This window comes from Passer domesticus, chromosome 11 (genome assembly GCF_036417665.1).
Source record: "Passer domesticus isolate bPasDom1 chromosome 11, bPasDom1.hap1, whole genome shotgun sequence".
Taxonomy (NCBI): domain Eukaryota; kingdom Metazoa; phylum Chordata; class Aves; order Passeriformes; family Passeridae; genus Passer; species Passer domesticus.
Window position 1 is genome coordinate 8,207,403 of NC_087484.1, and position 6,301 is coordinate 8,213,703.

The 6,301-nt window shown below is 52.9% G+C and overlaps 1 long non-coding RNA gene across 1 annotated transcript; it reads left to right on the forward strand.

The window, feature by feature from the left end:
- The first annotated feature begins 1,398 nt into the window (after window positions 1–1,398).
- Window positions 1,399–5,090, forward strand: LOC135278399 (uncharacterized). The gene is made up of 4 exons (XR_010345917.1): window positions 1,399–1,571; window positions 1,837–2,118; window positions 3,425–3,655; window positions 4,958–5,090. It is a non-coding gene; the product is annotated as an uncharacterized LOC135278399 (long non-coding RNA).
- Window positions 5,091–6,301: the final 1,211 nt, after the last annotated feature.

Genomic DNA, 6,301 nt, shown 5'->3' on the forward strand with positions numbered 1-6,301 from the left:
ACTTATGTGCAGCCCAAGCTTGGGCTGTAGCTGCAGCCCTGCCCTGAGATGGCAGGAGAGAACAGGAGGTGTTTGGGGTGAAGGGTTTTGCTGTGGGTACTTTGTGTCACCTCAGAGCAGCTCTTTGCTGATACTGAGTGCCCAAGGAGGAGGCTCTGGATTATACCTGGCTGCCCCTATCCTCCCTGCTCTACCAGCACTCTCATGTCACTGAGGGGCTCCCCCTTCTCCCCTCCCCAGGCCCTGAAGCATTCTGGAGCATGCCCTGGAGCCATCCCACTGCCGACCTCTGCTCAGGCAATGGGGACCTATGAGCAGGATGTTGATGCTCATACTTGAGGTTTTTTGCTCAGTTCCTTTCTAATCCGAATTTTCAATTGCTCATAACTTATGTCATTTGGGCTGGAATTTTCCAGACGTGATCTCCCCTACAAAGGTGGCTCTTTCCTTTTCCTTTTATTTTCTTTTTTCTTTTTTTTTAACCAAGGAAAAGCATTCAGCCAAATGGTCTGGCCATGTCCATTTTCTTCTTTTTTTTTTTTTTTTTTTTTAGTAAACACAGACTTTTCTCATTATATATTAAAATTATACTTAGAGAGTCACCTTTCCTGCTGCAGTGTCAGTGGGGAGCAGGCCTCTGGCCGACCGCCGGGGAGCTGGCGTGCGGAGGGGGATCCTGCTGTCCAACCCAGCTCAGTTTTCCTCAGCTCACCCAAACACTGACCCTCCCCAGAGCCCTTCAGGTGCCCCGGGAAACCTGAATTACGACCCTTGAAGAAGACGTTTTGCCCAAGAGCAGAGCAATACGTGTTCCTACTCTAGTGTTTGTTTTCCTCCAGCGAGCTGGAGGCAGGTCGGGTGGGGGCCAGGCTGCTCTCAGCAGAGCCTTGTGTGGGTCCAAGTTCAAAACCCCTTTTCCTTCCAGACTTTCCAAAAGCACCGATTTCCAAGTAGGGCTGGAAAATATACATTTGCAGGTATTTCTGACATATTTATGCTGTTGCTCCCTGTCATCTCTCTGTTGTGAGGATCTGGGGGATGGTCCCACCCCTGAAGGATGACATCCCACTTGGGTCAGGATGGCCAGCAGCAGGATCAGGCAGCGCACACATCCATCGCCGTGGCAGTTCTGCTGTTCCTCCCTTCCTTGTGGTAGCAAAGGGGTTAAAGCCGACAGGGTGAATCCCAGGGGGCTGTTGGGGGGCCGTGGCTGTGCAGAGCGGGGCGGAAGCCGCTCCCCCCTCTCTGCTGCTGCTCGCCATGATGTCACCTCCCTGCTGTCCCCAAGGAAGCGTTAAACGAGCCCGAGCGCTGATGGGGCGGCGGGGCCAGGCCGTGCAGGTGGGCAGCACCTGGCAGGGGGTGCCCATGGCTGCAGCTGACAGAGGAGCCCAGCCACAGCACAGCCCCCTCCAGGGCTACGTGCCACCTCCTGGCTGCTGAAATGCCTTGGAGAAGCCGGGGCTGAGAGGAGTCGCTCCTCTCCCCATGTCCTTTCCGACGCCTGATGGGAATCTGGAGCAGGCGAAGGCTGGAGAAAAATCCCCATTACATTTCCCAGGGATTAAGAGGTCAGCTGACAGTGCAGGGATCATCCAGGCTCTCTTTGGGGCGAGGCTGACCACAGAGCATCCCTGCTGTGCCTCCTCCATCCCCATCAGGCAGATGCGAGTCCAGCTTGCACCCTGATGCAAGAGAAATCCCTTTCTGCAGCCCTTCTCCTCTGCAGAGAAGAAAGGCGTGCAAAGGAGGCTCCTATGTTTCTCCAATTAATGTAATTAAGAGAATTAAACTTTTGGAGAGAGTGAGTTTTTCATTTTCTTTTTATTTGATTAGGGAAATTCCCAGCGCACACTCTGTGCAAATGAAACCCAGGCTCCTTTCCGTTGTTCGGCAGCCCCGGGAGAACACGTTACCTTTCAATCTCGCACTCTAATGTGTTTAGAGTTAAAATCCCCCCGCCCCAGGCGAGCAAAGGAAGGATCCCAGAGCCTTGATTAAAGCACGGCTTCCTGAGCAAGGATGTGCATGTGGAGCTGCTGGGCTTGCAGTGTGCCCTGCCCAGCCAGATGAGCCCATGAGCACCAAGAGATGCCACGACATTCCAGTTTTCTGGTGGTAAGTCCAGGGTTGTGCAATAAAAGCGGGGGAAAAGCAGGGCAGCCCTGGGATGGGGTGGCTGGTCCCCACATTTCATTAGAGGCCTGTCCTGGCCAGCTTGCCCACGTGAATTCCAGTACCATGGCCCCATCAGGTGCTTTAGCACATAATACTGAAAAGCAATTATTTTTGGCAGCTTGAATATTAAAACCTCTTCTCCAGAAGACTGTATTTAGCTATCAAGGTTACTGAAAAATAAAACATGAGTAAAAGTCTTTGTACAACCCTGCCATGAGGCCTCGGATACTTATATTATCCCACAAGCGCTCCAAAATTACAAGCCAGCTCCCCAAAATGAAATAGGCTTAAAAATCAATAAGAATAAAAAAATACATTATGACTTTTAATTTTTCTTCAGCTTTCTGAGCATTTTGGGCACACAAGGGACATGTTAGACATTAATGAAAGCTGCTTTTCTCATCTAAACACAATTTCAGGTGGTCGTAACTTTGAAAACCATGGAGACATCACTGGGTCTGTGGCAGGTACAGACCTGGACAGGGAAGAGAAATCAAAAAACTGGGGCAAAATGGCTCCTTTAGCACCACTGGGGCTTCCCACAGATTCTTGTAGCGGGAAGTGTGCCTACAAAGAGCCAAACCTGCTCTTTTTTCATTTTTTCTCCCCTAACAAAAATCTGCTGACCCAAAGTCTGGCTTTCTGGTTCCTCCCGTTGAGCGTAGTGGGTTGGAGATGGAGCTCCAGGAGCGCCGTCTGGGGTGGGAGGAAACCACAGGCACAGGGCCGTGGTGGCCGCGCCGACGTGAGCACAGGTGGCCCAAGAGCGGGCTGGAGGTGAGGCTTGGATTTCCCAGCGTCTGGCTCCTCTCCAGAACAAACGTTAGAGATCCGTAGCAGAAGATGAACGGGGTTATCTGGATTTAGCAGGAGGCGTTGCCTTCCTTTTTGCCTCCAAGGGAGGAGTGGGAACGGCTCCCTGCGGCCAGGAGGAAAACTTGAAGCTTTAAAGCCCATCAGGTTTCTGGGCTCACAACGAGCTCTTCTGATTATATCTTTTTTTTTTTTTTTTTTTTTTTTTTTTTTTTTTTTTTTGATTAGGTGAAATATTTTTCTCTGTTAATCTCTAATTCCTCCAGATTTCCCAAGGGTCATCCAGAGGAGAGAAGCTGGAGAGGGGAGGAGGGAAAGGTTGGGCACTGTCATGTTGGGAAAATGGCACAGGAGAAAATTTATGGATGCTTTTCCAGATCCTCAGCTCTGTAAATAACCATAAGGGCAGTGACTTGCTTTTGACAATCCACAGGTGTCCTCAACATGTGATTTTGGAGAAGAAAAGCACCCACAGCCATCACCCAGGGACCAGCTGCCCATCACCACAGCGCTGGCAAACGTCCACTTTGGGAGGATAACGAGCATTTCTGGCTGCAGCAGCAGCATAAAACACCACGAACTGCTGCTTGCAGGCTTCTCCCATCGCTGCTCGCAGCATCTGTGGAAGGGAAAACTTCCCAGCGTAACATCCACAACCTCTTAAGTAAATAGTCTTTAATGTTGCACTAAAGGGTTGTAGCCTTAATATGTAAAATCTGTTTCGCTTTTTTAATTCTTGGATCGTGCTGTGGAAAGTCCTCCAGAAGTTGCCTGTTGGCTTTTTTTCCCCTGGCTTTGGTCTCGGAGGAGCTGCGGGCAGGAACGCCTCCCGCAGAGCCCGGGGCCAGCGGGAGATGCCCTGAAGGTGGCAGCAGGGCCATGGGGCTGCGACAGCGGGGACAGCCCGCTCCAGTAACGCTGCTTGGAGCAGCTATTTTCGCTTTCCAGAGGAAAGAAAACAAAAAAAAAACCAAAAAAAAAAAACCACAAAAAAAAAAAAAAAAAAAAAAAAAACGCAAAGAGAGAGAGAGGGAGAAAAGAAAATAAAAGGGTGGGGAGCCCTTTTGTAAGAAATGCCGGAGCGCTGCTCTCTGCAGCTGCAACTTTCTGCCACATCAGGGTGGAGCGAATCACACCCGCTCGCTGCGATGCTAAAGGCTCGTCAGACCCTCACAGCTGGGTCCTGCTCGCTGAGTGGCAGCTGGGCTTTTTAACGAGGCACCAAGGGTGGGGTGGGCTTCCCCCACGGCTCTGGGTGCTGCCGGCTTCAGGCTGAGGGAGTTATTTTAGGGTTTCTTCATTTCCTTATGCTTGTAGCCTTGGAATGCAGGCTCATCTCTGGTCCGTGGCTGCTCCACTGATGGCATGAATGCAAGTGTGGGATGGAGCCAGTACCCATTTGGCTCCTGATGGGGCTGTGTCTGTTCTGGTGCTGCCTGGGTCTGCTGGGCGCTGTGGAAATACAAAAATAAAAGAAAAAGCAATCTTTCCCCCGAGTTCTCCCAGTCTGGAATTAGGGAGGCTGAAACACCATCAGTGAATGACAAGCTGTGGCTGGGAGAGGCACAAACAGGCACATGGGGAGGGCACCAAGAGAAGGAGGAGGTCGGGGTGCTGTACCTGTGTTTTTGTTTAGACTAGGAGAGCTGAGCTTGTCTCCTGGCTGAATTGGGGAAGCTCAGGAGAAACCAGCCCTGCCAGGAATGGGGATGTGTGAGGGGGAGCAGCAGCCCTGCAGGGTGGGGTGTGGGACTAGGGCAGGGCAGGCAGGAGGAGAGTGGCAGCACCTATGGGGACAATACCCAACCTCAGCCATGGGGCTGCAGGGCAATAGGAGGGTTTGACCCACCACAGTGGAAAAGCAGGTGTGGGAAGGTGGCAGTGAAGGCAAGGAACATGGTGAGTCTGAGCAGTAGGGTTGAAATCCTCATCCTGCAGTGCTCTGACCTTCGTCTCCATCTTGCAGCTGAGGGACCCTTCCCCATGGCCAGAAACACTCAGCGGCTGTGCAGACAGAGCAGCTCTGCCTCCTGCACGGCTGGGCCAGGCACAGAGTGGCAGGCTGGCCCCAGAGATGGGCTCCACATCTGTGTAGGAACACTGGTCAGGAGACAAAGGAGCATTTGGGCACACAAATCTCAAGGTGAGGAGCCTGGGTGTGTTTATGGCCCTAGAGCTGGCTGATGGAGTGGGGCTGGATGCAGGGATGCAAGGGAAGGGGATGGGTCCTGGGACCTAAACATCCACGTCTCGGAGGACAGTAGCTGTACAAAGAGAGCTCTGTGTGCCAACAGGCAGGACAGAGCCCCAGACAGACTGGGGGAGGAGGGGGCTGAGCTCATGTAAACACTGTGAAGGCACGAGATGCTGGGCCGAGGCACGGAGCACCGCGGGCAGCCGGTGACAGCTCCGGATGTCAGCACACAGGCACAGGCCCTTCAGAGGAGAAGGCACTGAAGCAGCACGCCTGGCAGAGGTGGGAGGTGGGCTTGTGGCAGTGCTGCTGCAATGGAAGAACATGGAGATGGGATGTGGGAGCACGTGGCTGCACGTGAACACAAAGCCCCGGTGCCACCACGCCCAGCGCCAGTACATTTGAGCAGTTGTGCCTCTGGTCCAGCTCCAGCCCAGGATATGTGATGTCTTTCCTAACCCTACCACTGAGGAGAGGCTCGTGAGTTGCCACTGTGCCTCTGACCTGTGGCACACTGGCCTCATGCTTTGCAGCAAGTGCCACAGTGAGAGCACCTGAGTGCACGGGGGTCTGCAGTCCCCTCTTGGAGGTGGGGCCAGCAGCAATGCACCCACCTGCCCTGCCAGCATCACCCGTGTCCCTCCAGCTGCTGGCAGAGTCCAAGCAGCACCACGCTCTTGCTCAGACAAGATCTTTGTGTGCAGGTACAGCTATGATGACACCCTTGGTGCCTGCCCTGGTGTCAGCATCCCTGGGGCCCCTGTGAGTCAGCACTCAGTCCCCTCTGCCTGGAGCCCTGCCAGCCCCTGAGCAATGATTTCCAGAGCATGCGGCCAGGTTGTGTGTCAGGAGGATTAATGACAGAGGCTTCTCAGGACTTTGAGATCTGGGTCTAATTTAAAACCAAAACAAAACTTAGAATTTTAGGAGCAGGGGAGTTGCTGTCCTGGGGCAAGCCTGGGATGCAGCTCGTCGCATATCCGATCTTGCAGAAACATGTGCCAGGACCTTCAGAGAAGGTACAAGCAAACACCTGGTACACAGGAAAAACCCAGCCTCCCAGGGGTGCTTTCTTCTTTGTCTTTTGCTATTAGTCATTAGCTTATGCTCCGAAGC